The following is a 21,823-nucleotide window of genomic DNA, read 5'->3' as shown; positions in this document are numbered from 1 at the left end:
GAGATCACCAACGACCCCGCCGTGAGCTCCTCTACCGACCCCCCTTCTTCCCTGTCCATTAGCTCGTCGTATCCGTCGTTTCCGTCGAGACCGAGACCTCACCGGCGCCGGACTTGTCGCCGTCGTCGTTTTGGTTCACCTCCGTCCAAACCGAGCACGCAGACGTACTCAGAGCGCTCCCAGGAGCCCGTAGCGCCCACCAGCCCCTCCTCCCATGCACCATAGCGCCATCTCCGCTGTTGCCCGAGCTCCGGCCGCCGCCGCGAGCTCGACTCCGGCGAGTACAGCGCACCCCGTCCGCTCCTTCCTGCTCCGTTTGATGCGGAAGAGCACGGGCTACGCCCCGGTGGTCTCCGCGCGCTTTTTCGCCGCCTGTAGCCCATTCCGGCGAAGCGCCGCCGCGCGGTTTGGTCGTCGCCGGCCGAACCCCGGCGAGGCTGACGTGGCGTCTTATTAGCACTAATCCCCACCATTAGCCACCTCACCAGCCGCTGACAGCGGGCCCCACCCCTGGTCAAACCCCAGTCAGCGCTGGGTTTGACCGGGATTAGCTCCTGTGTCACTGACGTGTGGCCCCCACACGTCAGATTTGACCCGGGGCAGCCCTGTTGACTTGCTGACGCAAGCATGACGCAGTGCTGATGTCATAACTCATTTTCTGGATTTAATTTAATTCTGGAATTCCAGAAAATAGCTAAAACTTCAATAAATCATAGAAAATTAACCGTAACTCCAAATTAAATAATTTATATATGAAAAATTATCAGAAAAATTCAAGGAATCCATCTGTACCATTTTCATGCATGTTAGAACAACTTATCACTACTGTTTAGGGCAAATGAAGTAAATGGCATTTAAATAATCACATATGGAGTTTGAATTTGAATCTTGTATTCAAACCAACTTCATTTAATCTGTTGCTAGTCGCATTAGCCCAAAACACATTCATATTGCCATGTCATAGCATGCATCATATTGTGCATTGCATTGATTGTATTTCTTCTTTGTTGCCGGTATTTGTCCCCTCTCGATAGACGTGATACCGATGATGTGATCGTTGACACTGATGAAGACTCAATGTTATCTTCAGAAGTGCCAGGCAAGCAAAACCCCCTTGTTCATTCCGATACAATCCTACTCTCTCGCTCCTGCTCTCTTTTACTGCATTAGGACAACACCGATTCATCTGTTACTTGCTGCGGTAGCTGAACCCCTTTATCCTTTGCATGACCTGTCATTGCCACAGTAAATAGATGAAACCCACTAGCATGAGTAGGAGTTGTTTGAGCCCTGTTGTGCCTACTCATTCATGTTTGTTTGTCATGCCTGCTACTGCTTAGAGTTGAGTCAGGTCTGATTCATCGGGGATGAATCAGAGGTGTGTGAACATGTCCTACTGTGTGTGAGCTAAGTGTGTGAACACGATTTGGTAAAGGTAGCGGTGAGAGGCCATGTAGGAGTACATGGTGGGTTGTCTCATTGCAGCCGTCCTCAGGAACTGAGTTCTGTGTTTGTGATCCATGATTCAGCTACTACCACGCATTGGGCCCGAAACCAATGGACCCTCTCGGCTTCTTAATCACCCTTGTCCTCTGTCCAGGAGTTGCAAGTAGTTTCTGGTGTTTGTAGTATGCTGGAGGCCGTGGACAGCGCTGACCGTAGGGGTGGGCTGTGATGCGGTAGGCACGTGGCCGGGTAAACCGGGCACCCGTTTGGTGTCACGGAACCCTGTACACATCGTTTGGGGCTGTGAGCGAAACTCCGGCCGGATCTCCTCATGGATGGAACCCGAATAGGCGATAAACCTGGACTAGAGACTTGAGTGTTTAGGCAGGCCGTGGACGACACCCACGTTGGGCTTCCGCTTGAAGGTTGCCGAGTACATGTCGTGTAAACGGCGGTAAGTGGTGAGAGCGTGTGTGAAGAAGTACACCCCTGCAGGGTTAACCTAATCTATTCGAATAGCCGTGTCCACGGAAAAGGACCTCTGGGTTGCTTATATCAGTTCATAGACAAGTGAAAGTGGATACTTTAAAATACGCAAGATAAGCGTGAGTGCTATGGATGGCGTTCTCGTAGGGAGACGGGAGCGGATCCATAGTGGTGTATTGATATGGTGAATATGTGGACTCGTGTGCGCCACCTCAAAAAAGTTACTCGCAGTCGTAGTTCAGGATAGCCACCGAGTCAAAGCTGGCTTGCTGCAGTCAAACTCCACCATCCCCTTTGTTGATAATGATGCATATGTAGATAGTTCTGATGTAAGTCTTGCTGGGTACATTTGTACTCACGTTTGCCTATTTTATGTTTTTGCAGAGAGACTTCGGTCTCGCTAGTAGTTTCACGTGGACTTCGACGTTTAGCTTGATACCTCAGCTACGATCTTGTGCCCTCGGCAGGATCTGATAGATAGTCAGGCTTCTCAGCCTTTGTCATTTATAGTTGTCTGTACTCAGACATGATAGCTTCCGCTTGTGCTTTGACTTGTATGCTCTGAGTGTTGGGTCATGAGACCCATGTTTGTAATATCTTGCTCCTCGGAGCCTAATGAATTAAGTACTTGTGTCGTAGAGTCATATTGTGATGCTTCGTTGTATTTGCACATATCGAGCATATTGTGTGTGTGATTGAAATGCTTGGTATGTGTGGGATCTGACTATCTAGTTGTTTATCTTTAGTAGCCTCTCTTACCGGGAAATGTCTCCTAGTGTTACCGCTGAGCCATGGTAGCTTGTTACTGCTCTGGAACACTTAGGCTGGCCGGCATGTGTCCTTCTTCGTTCCTGTGTCTGTCCCTTCGGGGAAATGTCACGCTTTGAGTACCGGAGTCCTGTTAGCCCGCTACAGCCCGGTTTACCGGAGTCCTGCTAGCCCAGTGCTACAGCCCGGACCCACTTGCTGATGACCGACACGTTCGAAGCTGGGTCATGGATGCCTGTCCCTGTAAGTCTGTGCCACTTTGGGTTTACGACTAGTCATGTCAGCTCGGGCTCTTTATCATATGGATGCTAGCGACACTATCATATACGTGAGCCAAAAGGCGCAAACGGTCCCGGGCAAAGGTAAGGCGACAGCCGTGGGAACACCGTGCGTGAGGCCGCAAAATGATATGAAGTGTTACCGGCTAGATCGATGTGACATCGAGTCGGGGTCCTGACAGCGTTGGTATCAGAGCTTGACTGCCTGTAGGATTACCAAGCCAAACTGGTCGAAGTTGAGTCTAGAAATTCTTAGTTATATAAGGGAATTGATTGTGGGATGGAACGTAAGGCTCTTTTTACTCCTTATACCTCATGGCCTTCTGATCTGAGTCATCATCTTTTCTTCTACGGGGATTAAGAACTAGGCTATCTCTTCTTTCTATTAGGATCATGTGTTACTAATCCGTAGACTTATAAGATTGTTGGATTTAAGCTTGAGTTCAGTTTCTACTACTTCCGTATGTTAATTGTTGATCTCGAAACCTTGATATCGTGCTTCTGAGTGGTTATGCCACCATTTTGTGAATGTCTCAAATCTTTTCTGAGCATTTACAGCCGTTATGCTGTCCGAGTCATCCCAGGTTTCTATACAATCTGATGCAATTTGCAAATCCTTTCTTCCCGTTTCGATGTTCCTTTGGGCCAGATTAGCCACACTAGTCAGTGAGTTGAGGTACTTTATTGCCTTGACATATATGTTGGAGCTAGTATTATGACCCTAGGTGTCTTAGGGGATCATCTAGTAATTTAGCCATGATTTGTGCTCCCAGTGTGAGGATTCTGGCCATCATTCTCGAAAGCATTCCGTGATGCTACTTAGCAGTAGGTATTCTATTCCTGGGTTCTTGAACCCGAGATTCACTCTACTTACTTCATGTCGATAGTAATTGCTAGCTCCCTTAGGTTATTAGTAACCTTTGCGATAGTCCTTGAAGCCCGTGGTATCTTCTTCTTCCAGGTACCATGAACTACTTATGGCAGAAGTTCCTCGTTGAACTGAAATATCACAACAAGATTATTCTTGAGGAGTTCTCCATTCATAAATCGTGACTCTGCCAGTTCTACCTTTCTGCATGGGTTATCCGGGAGAAATATGTTGAACTTGGTTCGACATACTAATCTATGCATCCACAACTCAGAAAATTATATGTTCCTTTGAGTTGTTCTCCTTAGTTGCATTCTGACCCTCGTCTATCAATTGATAGTCAAGAGTATGCGTGCGTTCGTTTATCGATGCCTATTACTCTTGTGGTCCGTCAAGCCATTCTGTCCTGAATGACTTGGAGAAACAAACTCCAGTACCTCTTCCATATCCAGGATTGGGTCAAAGAAGTTGTGCTCCGCAGATCAAATTGCTAATCCAGCTTTTGGTTCTGTTCTACCTTGGAGTATTACCATCTTTATATCAAGAATGTCATGGGAATTGCACCCCATCCTATGAACTCCTGGTACAGTGATACTTCTTGCCGTCATTAGTCATTCCTCGGTCTTCGTGTTGATGCAACCGGAATACCGACAAATGAATTGTGATGTGTGAAATCAATACGCCTAGCAACCTCGTTGCTGGGTAGTTAAAGGACAATAATTTCATTCTTAGTGTGTTGGTTATTGAATCATCATTCTAAGATTGATCGTGCTACCTAGTCCATTCTCCTGGTTCACTCCTTGATCGATGAGTTAGGATTATTTCAAATCCTTGCTCTATTGATCATATCGTCTTGCCCTGAAAAGCAGGATTGTTCTCGAGCTTAGTAACATACCGGTGGTTCGTGATTTTCTGAATATCTTCTCAGAAGTATTACCAGGTTGTCACCTGACCGCTATGTTGAGTTCGTGATCAAGTTGGTTTCTTGTGAACCACCTTCTCTCCAAGAATCGGTGTTAGGTATCCCTGAGCTAGTTGGTTAAGCTAGACAACAACTTGGAGAGTTGGAGGATAAAAGCTTGCCTGACTTAGTTCGTTCCAAAGGGATATTCTTGTGTAGTGTGTGTTGAAGAAAGGTGATATCTTCATTGATTGGTCCCTGTGATCGATTGTTGGATCTATTATCTTACCCGAACCTTTGATTTGAGTGTGGGCTATCGTCAAATCAAATCAGAACCAACGATATTCGTAATGTTGTCTTACTCGTGGTTGATTCCTCGAGCATACACCATTATATCTTTGGTCTGACCAATGCTATCACCGTGTTCACTTAACTATGGAATTCCTTTTAAAAGGAAACCTAGATGAATTGTTGTTGAGCCCATTGACAACATCCTTATCTCCTCCATAATTTTGTTGAACATTAAGTTAGTGTTGGAAACTTTTGAAAGCATTTCTTCATGCTAGTTCATGGAGCAAATGTTCGGATGTAAGAAGTGACTTCCTCCAGTCCATGTGCATTTGATGCAAGTTGCCGCCGTGGATTCGAGAAAGTCAATATTGTTTCCTTTGGAATCATCCCAAATCAGTCATGCATACGTGCGAAGTATTCTGTGGTTCGAAGACTTGCAACCTCCATTCTATATGGGTCCCTAGCGCACCAAGCCACTGATTGATTTGTTCAAGATTAATAAGTTTTAAGTGCTAGTCCCGAAGGTACCAGATGGATTTGTACAAAACTTCGATATCCTCGCTGATGGTTCCCCCTCCTGAACTCGGTAGTGTTTTATTATAAGACTACTTTGTGGTCATGCTTGTCTTGGACAACGTGTTCACATGTTTGTAGCAGAACCAGCTCATGTTTTGGAGCTTGCTATCGTAGTTCATTTCCCGAGAATCTCGCAACGTCATCTCGTCGAATTGTGTTGCAAACTTTCATTTTTCTTCCTAGACTCGATGAGTCTGGATTATCCTGACACCAACCAGATCTGAATCTCAGGCAGATAAGATGGTTTGGAACATTTCCCAAGAACTATAATATTGGTCCCTTGATAACCGGTAAAGTGGATGTCGTGGCCAGCACCACCCAGCCGAAGGACCTATTATTGTGGTATCTTGATTGAAGCAGTTGGCCACCTTCCCATAAGGACTTCGTAGGATTTACTTCCTAGTTGTGCGTTATGCTTATTGTGTTCCCGAAGTCCGACCTTTTACTTGATGTTCTAGTTATCAAACCATATCTATGAATGGGATACACTAGCACGTCAAGGAGAACATTAGAAGTGGAGTGCTAAATGTCTCTCGGTCGATCATCCAGATTTTGTTTCCTTGGCCTCGCTAAGGTGAAATCTGAGAAAGTGTTATCTTCCTTTGCATCTGCATCCTCCATCACCACTCATCATGGTAGTAAGTTGTGCTACCGGACCCTTGACACGGATGTTGGTAAAACCTTGATGAATGTGGAAATGCTTAAGTTCTTGAGAGCACGCACAAGCGCTACGTCTTATCATCGGCACTAGCTGGGATTGCCCCAGATTCTTCGGTTATGCTATAACCACTCCAACAGTGAATTCACTCTCTATTGTTGGGTTCTTTCCCAGTTACTAGAATCATTCCCAGCATTTGCATTTTGTTCCCAGCTTGCACCACCAATGTGCCATTCTACCATGGGTCTCATCCATTTCCGGTGATAAGCAAATTCATCCATTACGTTGTCTTCAACAAGGTAATCCACATCATCCAAGTCCGAGTATGCCATTCTACTGACCCCCCTCCAAACGATCGCTCGAGAATTGCCTTAGGCTGGTTTAAAGAGTTTCAATGATCTTTGAATCAAAAGTAATTCTTTTTGCCACTTAAGGGGATATCTCTACGAGTCACCTTCCCTAAGGTGTATCGTTATGGTATCATGGCAACTCAACTCCTCGCTACGTTGACAATCGTTTACCACCTTCTTAAGCGTGGAATCGTTGTCTACCTAGTGAACCTTCGTCATCTGTTCCACTCCATTTCTTCAAATCTGTGCTTCGTCTCCCAGCTCAAGAGATGTTGCTATGTCTCATTCCGTGAGTTGTTCGATCTTCGAGAAGATCGACCCTTCTAGAGTCTCTTTCCCTCCAGGTCATGTTGGCAGGATTTCTCAGAGCAAGACGACAAGACAAAGATGGTGATCGAATCAACGCTTCTATGAAGTGCAACCTGGATCGTGAAGATTGTACTAGTTTGCGTTTCCCCTTCACCTTACCCTACGCTTGAATCTCGAGACGAGATTCTTGTTTAGTGGGGGTGAGTTGTCACATCCCTAGCTTCTGGTAATGCTCTGAGCTAGCTAGTCATGTGTTGCATCATGTTTAAATTTTGCCTGAAATTGAAATGGGGATGTCCAAACCCTAGCATTAAATCAACTCAACTAGGGTAAGTTAAAATCTTTTCAATAAACCCAAAAGGCCCCTAAGAAAAGTTCATGATTTCTGGTTAAGGTGGAAACCTCTGCCAAAAATGATGAATATATCCTTAGGTCATTTTTGGATTTTTGAATTAAATCATATTGTATTTGACTTTGGGCATTTAAATACTATAAATATTTTAAATGCTCAAATAAATGTTGGAAATTGATAAGGGTCACTGGAATAATTCAGAAAGCACCCATATTTATTTCCAGGATTTTATAAAATGATTTGATATTTAAAACAAATCAAAAACAAATTGCAGAAATAGAAAAAAATAAAACAGAGCAAAAATAAAAAGGGAGACGGCCACCTGGGCCACTTACCTGCTCACTTACCTGGCCCATCTCCCCCGGCCGGCCCAGCCCAACTCCCCACCGTCTTCAACCTCTGCCAGTAGGCAGAGGCGTGTCGACGCGCCCGCGCCCGAGCGCCACCTCCTGCTTCCACCTCCTGCTGCCCCCCCTCATCGCCCTGGACTTCCTCCGCGACGCCACGCGACCCCGATGCTCTCTCACTCTCTGGTTCTCTCTCCCCCCTCGCTCCTCTGCTCTCTCTCTCTCTCACGGCCGCCCAAATCAGCCGGTGCCCGCCGCTGCAAGGCACCGCGCCCACCGCCGTCCCCTTGCCCCGTGGCTGTGACCCCTAGCTCCGCCTCGCTGTCGTGAAGCTCCATGTCGAAGAACACGCCTGCGGATGCCTAGCAGTGCCGTCGCCGACGCCATCTTCGTCATCCGCACCGACGGCCGCCGTCGACCGATTCGTCATCACCAGGCCGTCCCCGAGCTCTCTGAGATCACCAACGACCCCGCCGTGAGCTCCTCTACCGACCCCCCTTCTTCCCTGTCCATTAGCTCGTCGTATCCGTCGTTTCCGTCGAGACCGAGACCTCACCGGCGCCGGACTTGTCGCCGTCGTCGTTTTGGTTCACCTCCGTCCAAACCGAGCACGCAGACGTACTCAGAGCGCTCCCAGGAGCCCGTAGCGCCCACCAGCCCCTCCTCCCATGCACCATAGCGCCATCTCCGCTGTTGCCCGAGCTCCGGCCGCCACCGCGAGCTCGACTCCGGCGAGTACATCGCACCCCGTCCGCTCCTTCCTGCTCCGTTGGATGCGGAAGAGCACGGGCTACGCCCCGGTGGTCTCCGCGCGCTTTTTCGCCGCCTGTAGCCCATTCCAGCGAAGCGCCGCCGCGCGGTTTGGTCGTCGCCGGCCGAACCCCGGCGAGGCTGACGTGGCGGCTTATTAGCACTAATCCCCACCATTAGCCACCTCACCAGCCGCTGACAGCGGGCCCCACCCCTGGTCAAACCCCAGTCAGCGCTGGGTTTGACCGGGATTAGCTCCTGTGTCACTGACGTGTGGCCCCCACACGTCAGATTTGACCCGGGGCAGCCCTGTTGACTTGCTGACGCAAGCATGACGCAGTGCTGATGTCATAACTCATTTTCTGGATTTAATTTAATTCTGGAATTCCAGAAAATAGCTAAAACTTCAATAAATCATAGAAAATTAACCGTAACTCCAAATTAAATAATTTATATATGAAAAATTATCAGAAAAATTCAAGGAATCCATCTGTACCATTTTCATGCATGTTAGAACAACTTATCACTACTGTTTAGGGCAAATGAAGTAAATGGCATTTAAATAATCACATATGGAGTTTGAATTTGAATCTTGTATTCAAACCAACTTCATTTAATCTGTTGCTAGTCGCATTAGCCCAAAACACATTCATATTGCCATGTCATAGCATGCATCATATTGTGCATTGCATTGATTGTATTTCTTCTTTGTTGCCGGTATTTGTCCCCTCTCGATAGACGTGATACCAATGATGTGATCGTTGACACTGATGAAGACTCAATGTTATCTTCAGAAGTGCCAGGCAAGCAAAACCCCCTTGTTCATTCCGATACAATCCTACTCTCTCGCTCCTGCTCTCTTTTACTGCATTAGGACAACACCGATTCATCTGTTACTTGCTGCGGTAGCTGAACCCCTTTATCCTTTGCATGACCTGTCATTGCCACAGTAAATAGATGAAACCCACTAGCATGAGTAGGAGTTGTTTGAGCCCTGTTGTGCCTACTCATTCATGTTTGTTTGTCATGCCTGCTACTGCTTAGAGTTGAGTCAGGTCTGATTCATCGGGGATGAATCAGAGGTGTGTGAACATGTCCTACTGTGTGTGAGCTAAGTGTGTGAACACGATTTGGTAAAGGTAGCGGTGAGAGGCCATGTAGGAGTACATGGTGGGTTGTCTCATTGCAGCCGTCCTCAGGAACTGAGTTCTGTGTTTGTGATCCATGATTCAGCTACTACCACGCATTGGGCCCGAAACCAATGGACCCTCTCGGCTTCTTAATCACCCTTGTCCTCTGTCCAGGAGTTGCAAGTAGTTTCTGGTGTTTGTAGTATGCTGGAGGCCGTGGACAGCGCTGACCGTAGGGGTGGGCTGTGATGCGGTAGGCACGTGGCTGGGTAAACCGGGCACCCGTTTGGTGTCACGGAACCCTGTACACATCGTTTGGGGCTGTGAGCGAAACTCCGGCCGGATCTCCTCATGGATGGAACCCGAATAGGCGATAAACCTGGACTAGAGACTTGAGTGTTTAGGCAGGCCGTGGACGACACCCACGTTGGGCTTCCGCTTGAAGGTTGCCGAGTACATGTCGTGTAAACGGCGGTAAGTGGTGAGAGCGTGTGTGAAGAAGTACACCCCTGCAGGGTTAACCTAATCTATTCGAATAGCCGTGTCCACGGAAAAGGACCTCTGGGTTGCTTATATCAGTTCATAGACAAGTGAAAGTGGATACTTTAAAATACGCAAGATAAGCGTGAGTGCTATGGATGGCGTTCTCGTAGGGAGACGGGAGCGGATCCATAGTGGTGTATTGATATGGTGAATATGTGGACTCGTGTGCGCCACCTCAAAAAAGTTACTCGCAGTCGTAGTTCAGGATAGCCACCGAGTCAAAGCTGGCTTGCTGCAGTCAAACTCCACCATCCCCTTTGTTGATAATGATGCATATGTAGATAGTTCTGATGTAAGTCTTGCTGGGTACATTTGTACTCACGTTTGCCTATTTTATGTTTTTGCAGAGAGACTTCGGTCTCGCTAGTAGTTTCACGTGGACTTCGACGTTTAGCTTGATACCTCAGCTACGATCTTGTGCCCTCGGCAGGATCTGATAGATAGTCAGGCTTCTCAGCCTTTTTCATTTATAGTTGTCTGTACTCAGACATGATAGCTTCCGCTTGTGCTTTGACTTGTATGCTCTGAGTGTTGGGTCATGAGACCCATGTTTGTAATATCTTGCTCCTCGGAGCCTAATGAATTAAGTACTTGTGTCGTAGAGTCATATTGTGATGCTTCGTTGTATTTGCACATATCGAGCATATTGTGTGTGTGATTGAAATGCTTGGTATGTGTGGGATCTGACTATCTAGTTGTTTATCTTTAGTAGCCTCTCTTACCGGGAAATGTCTCCTAGTGTTACCGCTGAGCCATGGTAGCTTGCTACTGCTCTGGAACACTTAGGCTGGCCGGCATGTGTCCTTCTTCGTTCCTGTGTCTGTCCCTTCGGGGAAATGTCACGCTTTGAGTACCGGAGTCCTGTTAGCCCGCTACAGCCCGGTTTACCGGAGTCCTGCTAGCCCAGTGCTACAGCCCGGACCCACTTGCTGATGACCGACACGTTCGAAGCTGGGTCATGGATGCCTGTCCCTGTAAGTCTGTGCCACTTTGGGTTTACGACTAGTCATGTCAGCCCGGGCTCTTTATCATATGGATGCTAGCGACACTATCATATACGTCAGCCAAAAGGCGCAAACGGTCCCGGGCAAAGGTAAGGCGACACCCGTGGGAACACCGTGCGTGAGGCCGCAAAATGATATGAAGTGTTACCGGCTAGATCGATGTGACATCGAGTCGGGGTCCTGACATCATCGTCCAAGTTAAATAACTCGGAGGGGTTGGTCTTCTTCTTGGCAGGCTTTTTGGTATCTTTGCTCTTTGTCCGGGTCTTCTTGGCTGGCTCATCTAACTTCTTCTTCCAAAATGGAGAATCGGCCTGCGCAAATAAGGTGGATTTTGAGAAGACAGTTTAAATGAAAGAAAATGCTTGAACCGGAAATAGCTTAAAAGCTTACAGCTGGTGGTTGGTTGAGAATGTAGAAAGGATTCAGTCCAGCTTTGCTGCAGTCTGCCAGACTCTCGTTCAATAGAGACTTGGTCATATTATTGATGTCATCTTCAGTTACCTCTGTCTGGCAGTGGCGAAGCGGGTCTTTCAAATCGCCGGTGTATTCACTCATTAAGACAGGTTGGCGGCTTAAGGGCAATATCCTCAATGAAACCCAGCAACAGACAAGGTTGATTCCAGTTAAACCGTTAGCCATGAAGGCTCTGACTTTTGAAAAAATGGGCGCATGTTTGGTACGTTCCTTTGTGCTGATCCGGTCTGGGAGTGGGTGCTGATTGCTAAGCCGCTGCTCATGGTAACCTGGTAGGGGATTTTCACTGTCTAGAGATGTGTCTTGGCAGTAAAACCAAGTCTGGTTCCAATCCTTAGGATGACTGGGCAGCTTGGCGGCCGAGAAGGTGGCTTCCTTGCGTCTCTGAATTGAAATACCACCCAATTCTAAACTGGGTCCATCAGTAAATTCAGTCTAGCGGTTCAGATGGTAGAACTCTCTGAACAGTTCTATGGTGGGTTCTTGTTGTAGGTAAACTTCATAGAAGACTTGGAAGTTGCAGATGTTTGAAATAGGGTTGGGTCCAATATCTTGAGGATGGAGCTTGAAGAAGTGCAACACATCACGGAAGAATTTTGAGCCGGGAGGGGGGGGGGTGAAACCTTGGAGCAAGTGATCAGTAAAGACAATCACTTCACCCTTTTGTCACCATTATCGTTACTTCCATACTACTTTGCTGCAGATATTACGTCTTTCAGGTGTGGTTGAATTGACAACTCAGCTGCTAATACTTGAGAATATTCTTTGGCTTCCCTTGTGTCGAGTCAATGAATTTGGGTTGAATACTCTACCCTCGAAAACTGTTGCGATCTCCTATAGTTGTGGGTTATCAAAACACCTTTTGTTTCTCAAGCAGATTTTTAGTTCTATGAAAAATGAAAGAACAAAGAACGCAATAGAACAACTAAAAGTAATTAAGTATGCACACTTACACCTAAAATCTAGGCAGATTAGAGAGAGAGCTCACCTTGTTCTTGAGTCTTCCTCTTGTATTCTTCATCCGATCTACACACAAAAAATCAAGAAATTAAAATCATATTATCAATGAACCAGGGAAATCAAGGGGCAAAAAAATAGGGGAGAGAGATGACGATGCCGAAGATGTGTAGCCTAGGTTGGGGATGGGGGACGGTGACTGGTGAGCGATGGTAGGTAGTGATGGCCGGCTCCCTCCCCAGCCCCCTGCTCCTCAACACCCACCATGAAACCACACTAGACCTACTCTCCTATTGCGGCGACTTGTGCCTGATCCAGAATCATGGTACATCCAGGACATGGGGAGGTGCCTTCCAAGGGAAAGAGAAAGAGGAAAAGTGATGGCCGTCGTGTGGCTGGAGGAGAGGCATCGAACGTGGGCTGAAATGTACGAAGCAATCGAAGGCACCAGGCGATGGGAACACTCGCCTTTGGCGCTGGTCATGTCAACAAAGAGGAGTCAATGCTTTACGGACCCGAGGCGCCATCATCAATGGGCTGTGATCGCCATCCGCTGCACCGGCCAGTCCATGGCGCTAGGGTCTGCCACCACCGCCACCTCCACTGCTGATGTAGGGTGGAACCTTAGGGGCCGATCTTTCATGATTTGGAGGGTGATTCCAGAAGAACATGACGAACACATGAAGAACACAAGGGGAAAAACAAGAGGAAACACTCAATTGACTTGATCCAATCACACATATGCTAGATCCATGAACACAAAGAGGGATACATGATTCAAGTCCAAGAAAGGGGGATACAAGTAACTAGTTCTTCTCCAAGAGGAGGTCTTGAATCCACTAGGAGATCTTCTCCATGAAGAGGTCTTGAAAATCTTCTCCTAGATGGAGGGCTTGGCCTCCAATGGAGTAGGTATCAAGTGGGTGAGCAAAGCTCTATCTCTCATATGAGCTAAACCAATGCTAACCCTAATTCAGAGCTAGGAAACGAGTATTTATAGTCCAAGGGGTAAGTCGGGGATACATGGGTCGAAACCCCTTTCACTGCGCACAGGCAGGGCGGTAGTACCGGTCATGGGGGCGGTTGTAGAGCTTGGAGCCCTTGCACTGTTTCCTGGAGGTGTTCCCAGAAGTAATTAGCAGTTGTACCGGTGGTTGGACCGGTTGTACCAGTCTTACTGCAGATAGGGGGAAAACCGAGGCGGTACCGGCCTTATGCCGCTAGATCACAGAAGTTGGACCGATAGTTGCGCGGTGGTCGAGTGGTTGTACCGGTATTTGACAGGTGGTTGGGCGGTAGTACCGGGATTTCTGGACTGGGTAGATTCTTCTCCATGCTCTTGGCGTCCATCTTGCACCATAACTTATCCTTGGTACCTAAACATGCAAAGTGTCTCCGTTTGAGGTAGTAGCCAAGTCCCAAGTTGGTCAAAGGGGAGTTCAACATGGAGAGAGTTAACCTTGTTCTCGATAGCCCTTGCATGAGCTTGTGTCATCGGTCCATGTGGTGTCTTGGGAGACAAAGGTAGGTCCATGGGGATAGCCGTTGGATGCTCCGCATTATCCCCACCCCCTTGGGAAAGATCCAACCTCGGATCGAAAACCTCATCAGCATGGTAGGGAGAGAATTCCTTGACATTGAAGATATCACTCACGTTGTACTTGTCACGCGGTATGTAGATCTTGTATGCATTGTTGTTGTAGCACTCGATCACCTTGAAAGGTCCATTGGCTCAAGGAAGAAGTTTGGACTTATGTTCATTGGGGAAGCGGTCCATGCGAAGGTGTAGCCACACAAGATCTACGGTGTTGCCTATCAAGGGTTGCTTGTTGATGTTGAGCTTGGTCGCAAGGCAGTTTACTTCGCGCTCGATTGCTTGTCTTGTATCTTCATGCACCTTCTTGAGATAGCTCGCTCGTGCACTTGTGTCCATGTTGATGCACTCTTGTAGTGGTGGCGGTAGAATGTCCAATGGTGACAACGGATTGAAGCCGTAGACGACCTCGAAGGGGGACCTCCCGGTAGTTGAATGTCATGCTCGATTGTAGGCGTACTCGGTGACGGGTAAGCACTCCTCCCTCTCCTTGATGTTCTTCTTGATCAACAGGTCTAGGAGACCAGATAGCATCTTGTTCGTGACCTTCGTTTGGCCGTCGGTTTGTGGATGTTATGCCGAAGAGAATAAGAGCTTGATTCCAAGCTTAGCGCATAGCGTCTTCCAAAAGTAGCTTAGAAACTTGACGTCTCTGTCCGCCATGATAGTCTTGGGCACTCCATGTAGACGAAAGATTTCCCTACAAAAGAGATTGGCAACATGTGAAGCATCGTCTATCTTGTTACATGGAATAAAATGTGCCATCTTAGAGAAACAGTCCACAACAACAAACACAAAATCCTTTCCATTTTGAGTTCTAGGCAAACCAAGCACAAAGTCCATACTAATATCTTCCCATGGGTGATATGGAATGGGAGGTGGCATATAGAGACCATGGGATTGAGCTTTAGACTTCGCTTTGCGAAATGTAGAGCATTGATTGGTGTAGCGGGAGACGTCACGGAACCTCCTAGCGTTGCCGGGGTGATTGGGCCGCAGAGGTCCCCATGGACAAGCTCCAGGGGTTTTTGTGCCCGATGGCATGCCTTCTTGGGAAACGGCAGATGCCGCTGCTTCCCCGCAAGACACGCATCATACAACTTGTCGGCGTGCTTGATGTGAGGTAGCCCACGAACGAGGTTGCCTCGCTCCATCTTCCGCAACCCTTCGAAGTGCCGGTGTCCTAGCCGGGCATGCCAATGCCATGCGTCGGAGACATGACCCATGACAAGGCACACAGGATGCACGGGTTGAAAGAAGAATTTATAGAGGTGGTTCAACGAGCGGGTTACCTCGGTAAGCAGCCTGTTCTGCTGGTCGCGTACAGTGAGAACACCGCGCGGGATGCCGATGTCAAACCAGCCCTCGTCGAGCTGTCCGACACTCACGACACTACTCTTGACTGCCGGGATGAAGTAGACGTCTGTGAATGCCCTGTGATCACCCCCTTTGTTGGTGAAGACAACGGTCCCGCGCCCTTGGATCTCCACCATGGATCCGTCCGTGAACCGCACCTTCCCGGTGATTGAGCGGTCCAGCTCCGCAAACGCGTCGATCGAACCAGTCATGTGGTTTGTGGCACCGGTGTCGAGGAACCAACCCTCACTTTGCTTGCCGCCTGCAAGCGTGGGTGTGGTCATGGCTCTCTCCTTGTTAAGGAAGATGAAGCCACATGCACATGCCGTTGTCAGGGAGCCATCTCCCGCCAACGCAGTAGACCCCGAACAACTCATCATCGGGGTGTGGGTGACCTTAGTCTCCGTGGGCTCTTGCACAGAGTCGATGGTCGCCAGCATCATGGTCGGAGCATTGTCCGCCATATGCGTCATTGCCGCGCCAACTTGCATGGCCTCGTTGGGTCCCGAGGTTTTTGGGGACGACGTCGCCGGGGTGTGGCTCCCCCACACCCGAGCCTTCATTGCCTCCTAGTCGACAGGCCCCAAGAACATCATTGTCGAGGTGTGGCCTGTCACTGGAGTGATTGTTCCCGTGGATGGGCTCCGTGCCTCCTGCACGGAATGGATGGTTGTCGGGGCTATGGTCGCGGGAGACGCCGAGCTCTCCTACACGGGCTCGACTCTTGCCAGCATCATTGCCGGCCTGCCATCCACATCAGCCTGGACGAGGTTTGCCGTTGCCACGACTGCCTCGTCGGCTTTCCTCCTGTGGCAATCTCGAATCTAGTGACCCGGCATGTTACAGTAGCAGCACTTGCCACCGTTGCTAGTGCCTCGCCCTGCCAGGCTTGGCTTGTGACCGTGGTTGCCGCTGCTGCTCTGGGCATGGCCTCCGCCTCTGCCACGACCTCTACTTCCCGTGGGGATGCCTCCCCGACTACCGAAAGAGCCGTCGTGGCCGCGCTGCTGAAGCTGCGTGTCCCACTGCTCCCTGGTGAGTAGTAGTTCACCGCCAGCACGGTTGTCGGCTTTGTCGCCGTGCTCCTCGATGACCTTCAGCCACCTAACCAGCTCCTCGATCATCATGGTGGAGAGATCCACCAAACTCTCGATGGACCAGGCCAGTTGCTTGTATTGCCTGGGGACGACGCGAAGGAACTTGAGAATCACCATCTTGTTGTTGATGTGATGTCCGAGCGTTGCAAGCTCGTTGACGAGACCTTGCAGCCACAAGGCAAAGTCGTCGACTTGTTCACAGGCCTTGAACCGGATCTCCTTGTACTGGAGGCGCAAGGTCTGGGCCTTCGACTCCCGTACACGCTCCACGCTGATGCGCAGAGTCTTGATGGTGTCCCATGCTTCCTTGGCCGTCTCCTTGGCGCCAAGGGTGAGCACCATCTCCGGTGGGACGGAGCGCAAGATTGCCTCCATCACCAACCGGTCCTCCTCGTACTCGACATCGCCGGTATCCACGGCTTTCCACATATGTCGCGCCTCAGCGATGACTTTCATCATGACCGACCAACTAGGGTAGCTGGTCTGCGTGAGGAGAAGGAAGGAGGTGCCGGACATGCCCACGTCTCGCACGGAGCGTGGCGCACCCAACTCCCCTCCTAGCTTGCCTCGCAGTGCAAGCGTGTCCACCGCACGCGCCTCCTCAGCCGAGCTCTGCCTGGCGGTCTTAGAGCCGTCGCTGGCGATGCCTTCTTTCAGCATATGCTTCGGCATAACCTAAGGCTTTGATGCCAATTGTTTGCCCGAACTAGCGAGTAACTAGTTGTCCGAGGATCAACCAAGTCTATACTACAACTAGTGTAAAGTAGCAGAGGACACGGTGCTGCTCACACACACACACACACACACACACACACACACTAGTAGTGAAGCTGGTATACTCACGAGTAGAGGAGGAAACTGAAGTGGCTTGTTGCCTTGATTTGATCGGAATGGAATGCTTAGAAGCGGCGGGGGTGAAGCTCCTTTTATACCTAAGTGAACCGAACTAGTACTGGGATATTTTTGTAGCTGTGACGTGAGCACATATGTCACAGCCTACTACCTACACTTGTAAGCTAGCTATTACCTTATCTAGTAAGGCACGTAAGTATTGCTGTTGACCTGCCCATTACTACCTTGCTAAGTAATAGTTGCTGCTGCTGCCGACATGCAACCATGCATGCATCTGTGTAAATGTTGCTGACCAAGGTTGACTCAACATTAATCGGCTGCAGCAGGAACCCCATCTTTGTGGCTACCCGCAGGTACCTTCTCATAGACGGTGGCTCACGGAGGCTACCGCTCTCGATAAAAGATGGATCTAGGCTCAAGAGGTAGGAGACAGCTGCTCCCAGCGACCCATGCTTGTGTTTACTCGGCTACTGTCGGAGTTACCGGAAAGCATCAATCCTGAGCCACGTATCAGGAAATCGAAAACGATGTGAGCCACGGCTTTGTTTAGATCGCCCGATGGTGTTTAACACTCATATAGCATGCAACTTTCTCTCGCACTGAAATCGGAATAAGATTTTGTCAGCAAATATTATGAAGTAACAAAAGAAAATACAAAATCCAATCATGTTAATACAACTAATCTAATATCATTTGGAGACTAAGGAATACTAATAAACAAATGCATCCACTACATAAACTCAACATGCGTGTAAATCAAACCCAACGCCAAGCCTCCTAGCCTCCCAACCCGCCGCTGGCCACTCTGGCCACAGCGGCCACCAACCCGGCCGACGGCCTCCCTGCCCACGTCTTCCACCGCTCTCTGCCGTCGGTCACTCCGACCACGGCAGCCACAGTTCTCTGTCCGACGATCGTCAATCACATATCTTCAATATGTCCCTAGCGGGTCTGGATTTCGATAAAGGCCAGGACTTTGCTACCAACATCTGGCACAAATGGGGAGTCCCAATCAACTATGAAGAAGGAAAAGACATGGAGGAATTCCTCCTGGTTGCCGAATTCACAAGATCGCAACTCAGATTGACAGAATCTATGGTGGGTGTGATCCTGTTATCATGCTTTGGTGGCTGTGCATCTATGCACAGGGTGAAGCTTTTGCAAAGCTGGTCCTTCAAGTTCTCAGTACCATCTAAGGAAGTGGGTTTTTCTATCATTAAACAAGGTAACATCGCACTACCATTGCTCAATATCAATTTCTTACTCTGGGGAAGTGGTGTCCCAAATTCTAGTTGGGAGTTGGATCAATATCTCAAGGAAAAATAGGATGCATGGACTAATGTGTTGAAAAGGAATCCGAGGAAACCATATCTTGATGCTCTCAGATCTCCAGGCATTTTCATGGAAAAATCACCCATGCAAGCCAAATCTACTAATGTTCATGTTCATAATTCAAATCAGGCACCATCATCGGGCCATAATGGTGGCCATGAGAGCACGACTAATGCGGCAGTTACATCGACTCGGGCGGGATCTCACCATTTTCAAAATCGGTCACAGGGCCCATTTTGCGTTCGATGTCTTTTACATGGGCATATCAGGCCCAACTGAACCAACCGGATTAAGTGCAGAACATGTAAGAAATGGGGCCATATTTCTCAGGACTGTTACTCATCAGCCCAGCCCAACTTCTCTTGTGAGCGCACTCCTCACCCAACCCCGCTACTCATATTCCGAGGCAGGACTCCATTGTTCTCGTGACTGAGATGGAAAGGGTTGTCAATCAGCTGACCAGTCATAATGTTTCCACTCCCCCGCTACTTACCAGAGTAGGTAGCCTCCGTTACGTCGGCGCCTCGCCTTCCATTCCTCAACGCCTGCTTGCCGCTGCCACAAACCTGTCGATGTACAAAAAGAGGGGTGCACTTTTTGTACCCCTATAACTGTGCATGGGCAGTCAGAGCCGCGGGCACCACCACACCAAGCAAGGCAAGGGAGGTGAGCCAGGGTAAGACCGAAGCTCAAGGGAACTAGGACGACGCCAAGGCCAAGACCACGAAGAGCAAAAGGGACGAAGCGGACTCCCCTGGCAAGATCCTTGCTGGGAGACAGCTTTGGCAACCCCGGCAAGACCCTTGCCGCGGCGACTCGCCCCACGCCTACGGAGCAAATTACCCTTGAGTCCACTGCCCCCATGGGGCAAGGATTCGGGAGACATCCCCATGGTGGCATGCAGATCTTTGTGAAGACATTCAAGATCAGATACGTACAATAGAAGATGACGACCCTTGGCGGGATCCCAGCCGAGGAAGACCACAAGGCCCCCGGCAAGCGCCTTGCCAGGGATGACAGCAGGCGCCCCGGCAAGACCCTTGCCGGGGCCCCGGCAAGGCCCTTGCCAAGAACATCCGCAGGGCCACCATCAGGCCCACGCCGACTAAACCTCCACCACCGTACGCATGCGGCTGCCGACCCAACCAGCTGGGCAGGCACCTACGTGGCGGAGTGCAGATCTTCGTGAAGACCCTCCACTGCGCCGCCTCAGCTGCCTGCCTACCTACATGGCATCACATGCATCGCTGGCCAGGGCGCGTGTCGACACAAGAAGGAACGGCGACGGACGAGACAGGTTTCTCCCCCGTCCCCGATAAAGCAAGGACACCTAAGCAAGACGCATTAAATGCGCCTTGTCATGTAATGGGAGGGATAACCTCGCATCACTGTACCCTTTCCACCTCCTGCATGCCACTGTGGCAACCCCTTTTTCTATAAAAGGAGGCCCGAGGCGACCAGGAGGAGGATTCGGCTTTTTGGAGCTCCTAATGCCCCAGAGCTAGCTCAAGAACAGGAATATACATCCACTAAATCAGGAGTAGGGTTTTACGCATCGTCACGGCCCGAACCTGGATAAACAAATTGTGTACTATCTTTCTGATCCGCTCTTCCCACGACTCCGCGCCCCGCTAACCGTAGTAGGGATTCTTGTGATCCCATAGGTGTCGTTCCCACCAACATCTTTGGCGCGCCAGGTAGGGGGCGCAGTTGTGTGAATCAGCTTTAGCAGTTAGTTCGATGCTTCTTCATCATCATGGCGCCCAAGAAGAAGACGACGGTGGCGGTTGGCCAGTCGGAAGCTGGACAACCCGTCCCGACGCGGGCGAGTAGCGGACCGGTCGCAGAAAGGGCCCGTGGCGCTGCTCGCGAACACCAACGCCATCCCAGCAGCCGGAGTTTGGGAGGCGGTGATGTTTGTGCGCCTGGTAACGGGCCACACATCGCCAAATCCAAAGGCAGAGCCAGGCCCTCCGCGGGTGGATCGGGGCCTTCCAAGGTCATCTCCGCCCCACCCGAAGGCGACGCAAGGGCCTCCAAGACTCCCACGCCAGCGCTAACAGCGTGCTCCTCCCAGGCAGCGCGCGACGAACGGCGTCATCACGCTGAAGATCCTGGGCGTCGCCGCGGGAAGAGCCCCGAGCGCCACTCCCGGGACGTAGAAGACCTGCCCGCTCGCTGAAGCACTGGTGACAACAGCATGCGACCGAGGGGTCGTGATAGAGCTCCTTCTGAGATGGTCAGAAGTTGAAGCGCGTCGCGATCTGTGCAGGTACCGCTGCCACCGACGCCAGTAGAGGCCCTGGCATGCGTGCAGTTGCTCCTCGACTTTCCTCCCACTACGGGGAAACTCGATGAATGGAGAGCCACTATCTGAAGCCTTGTTGCGGTGGCCAACAAAGACGAACCAAGTCCGGTGGGGCCCTCGGGTCGACGCTCCGATGGAGTCCCACGCACCTGTGGCGGAAAGGCTGGCGGCGCCGCAACCACGGTGCATTCACGTCTTCCCCATCCGGTACCGCGGACGCCGGCTCGTCACGACGTCACGGGCGATGACATCTCCATAGCGTCGTCTGACCCACGGACCCACTGTGACCAGCGCCAAGTTCTTCAGGAACGAGCCCATGAAGATGCTCGAACCACTATCGAGCGCCGGCGCGGAGCACGCCACCAGCCAGACAGGCGAGCAGGGCCTGCTGCAAACCACCCGACCCCGGAGAGCCCTGGAGGCCTACCTTATGAGGTAGGCTGTCCGGCTTTTACCCGTGAGCTGCGGCAGTTCCAGTGGCCCACTCACCGCACCTTCAAACCTGACGTTGGCGAAAAGTACAACGGCAAGACCCACCCGTCTGAGTTCCTCAGCATCTACACCATTGCGATGCAAGCTGCCGGAGCCCGCGACAATAAGGTGCTTGCGAATTACTTTCCATTGGCTCTTAAACCCAACGCCATGTCGTGGTTGATGCACTTGCCGGTAGACTCTATTTCCTCCTGGTCGGATTTGTGCCATGAGTTTGTTGGCGCCTTTACTGGAGGCCACCAAGCCCATGGCCAAGCAAGCGACCTGCATGTCATTCCCCAGAAGGGAGGCGAGAGTCTGC

This window comes from Triticum aestivum, chromosome 4A (assembly GCF_018294505.1).
Source record: "Triticum aestivum cultivar Chinese Spring chromosome 4A, IWGSC CS RefSeq v2.1, whole genome shotgun sequence".
In the NCBI taxonomy this organism is placed as follows: domain Eukaryota; kingdom Viridiplantae; phylum Streptophyta; class Magnoliopsida; order Poales; family Poaceae; genus Triticum; species Triticum aestivum.
Note: the sequence above shows the minus strand (reverse complement) of the source record.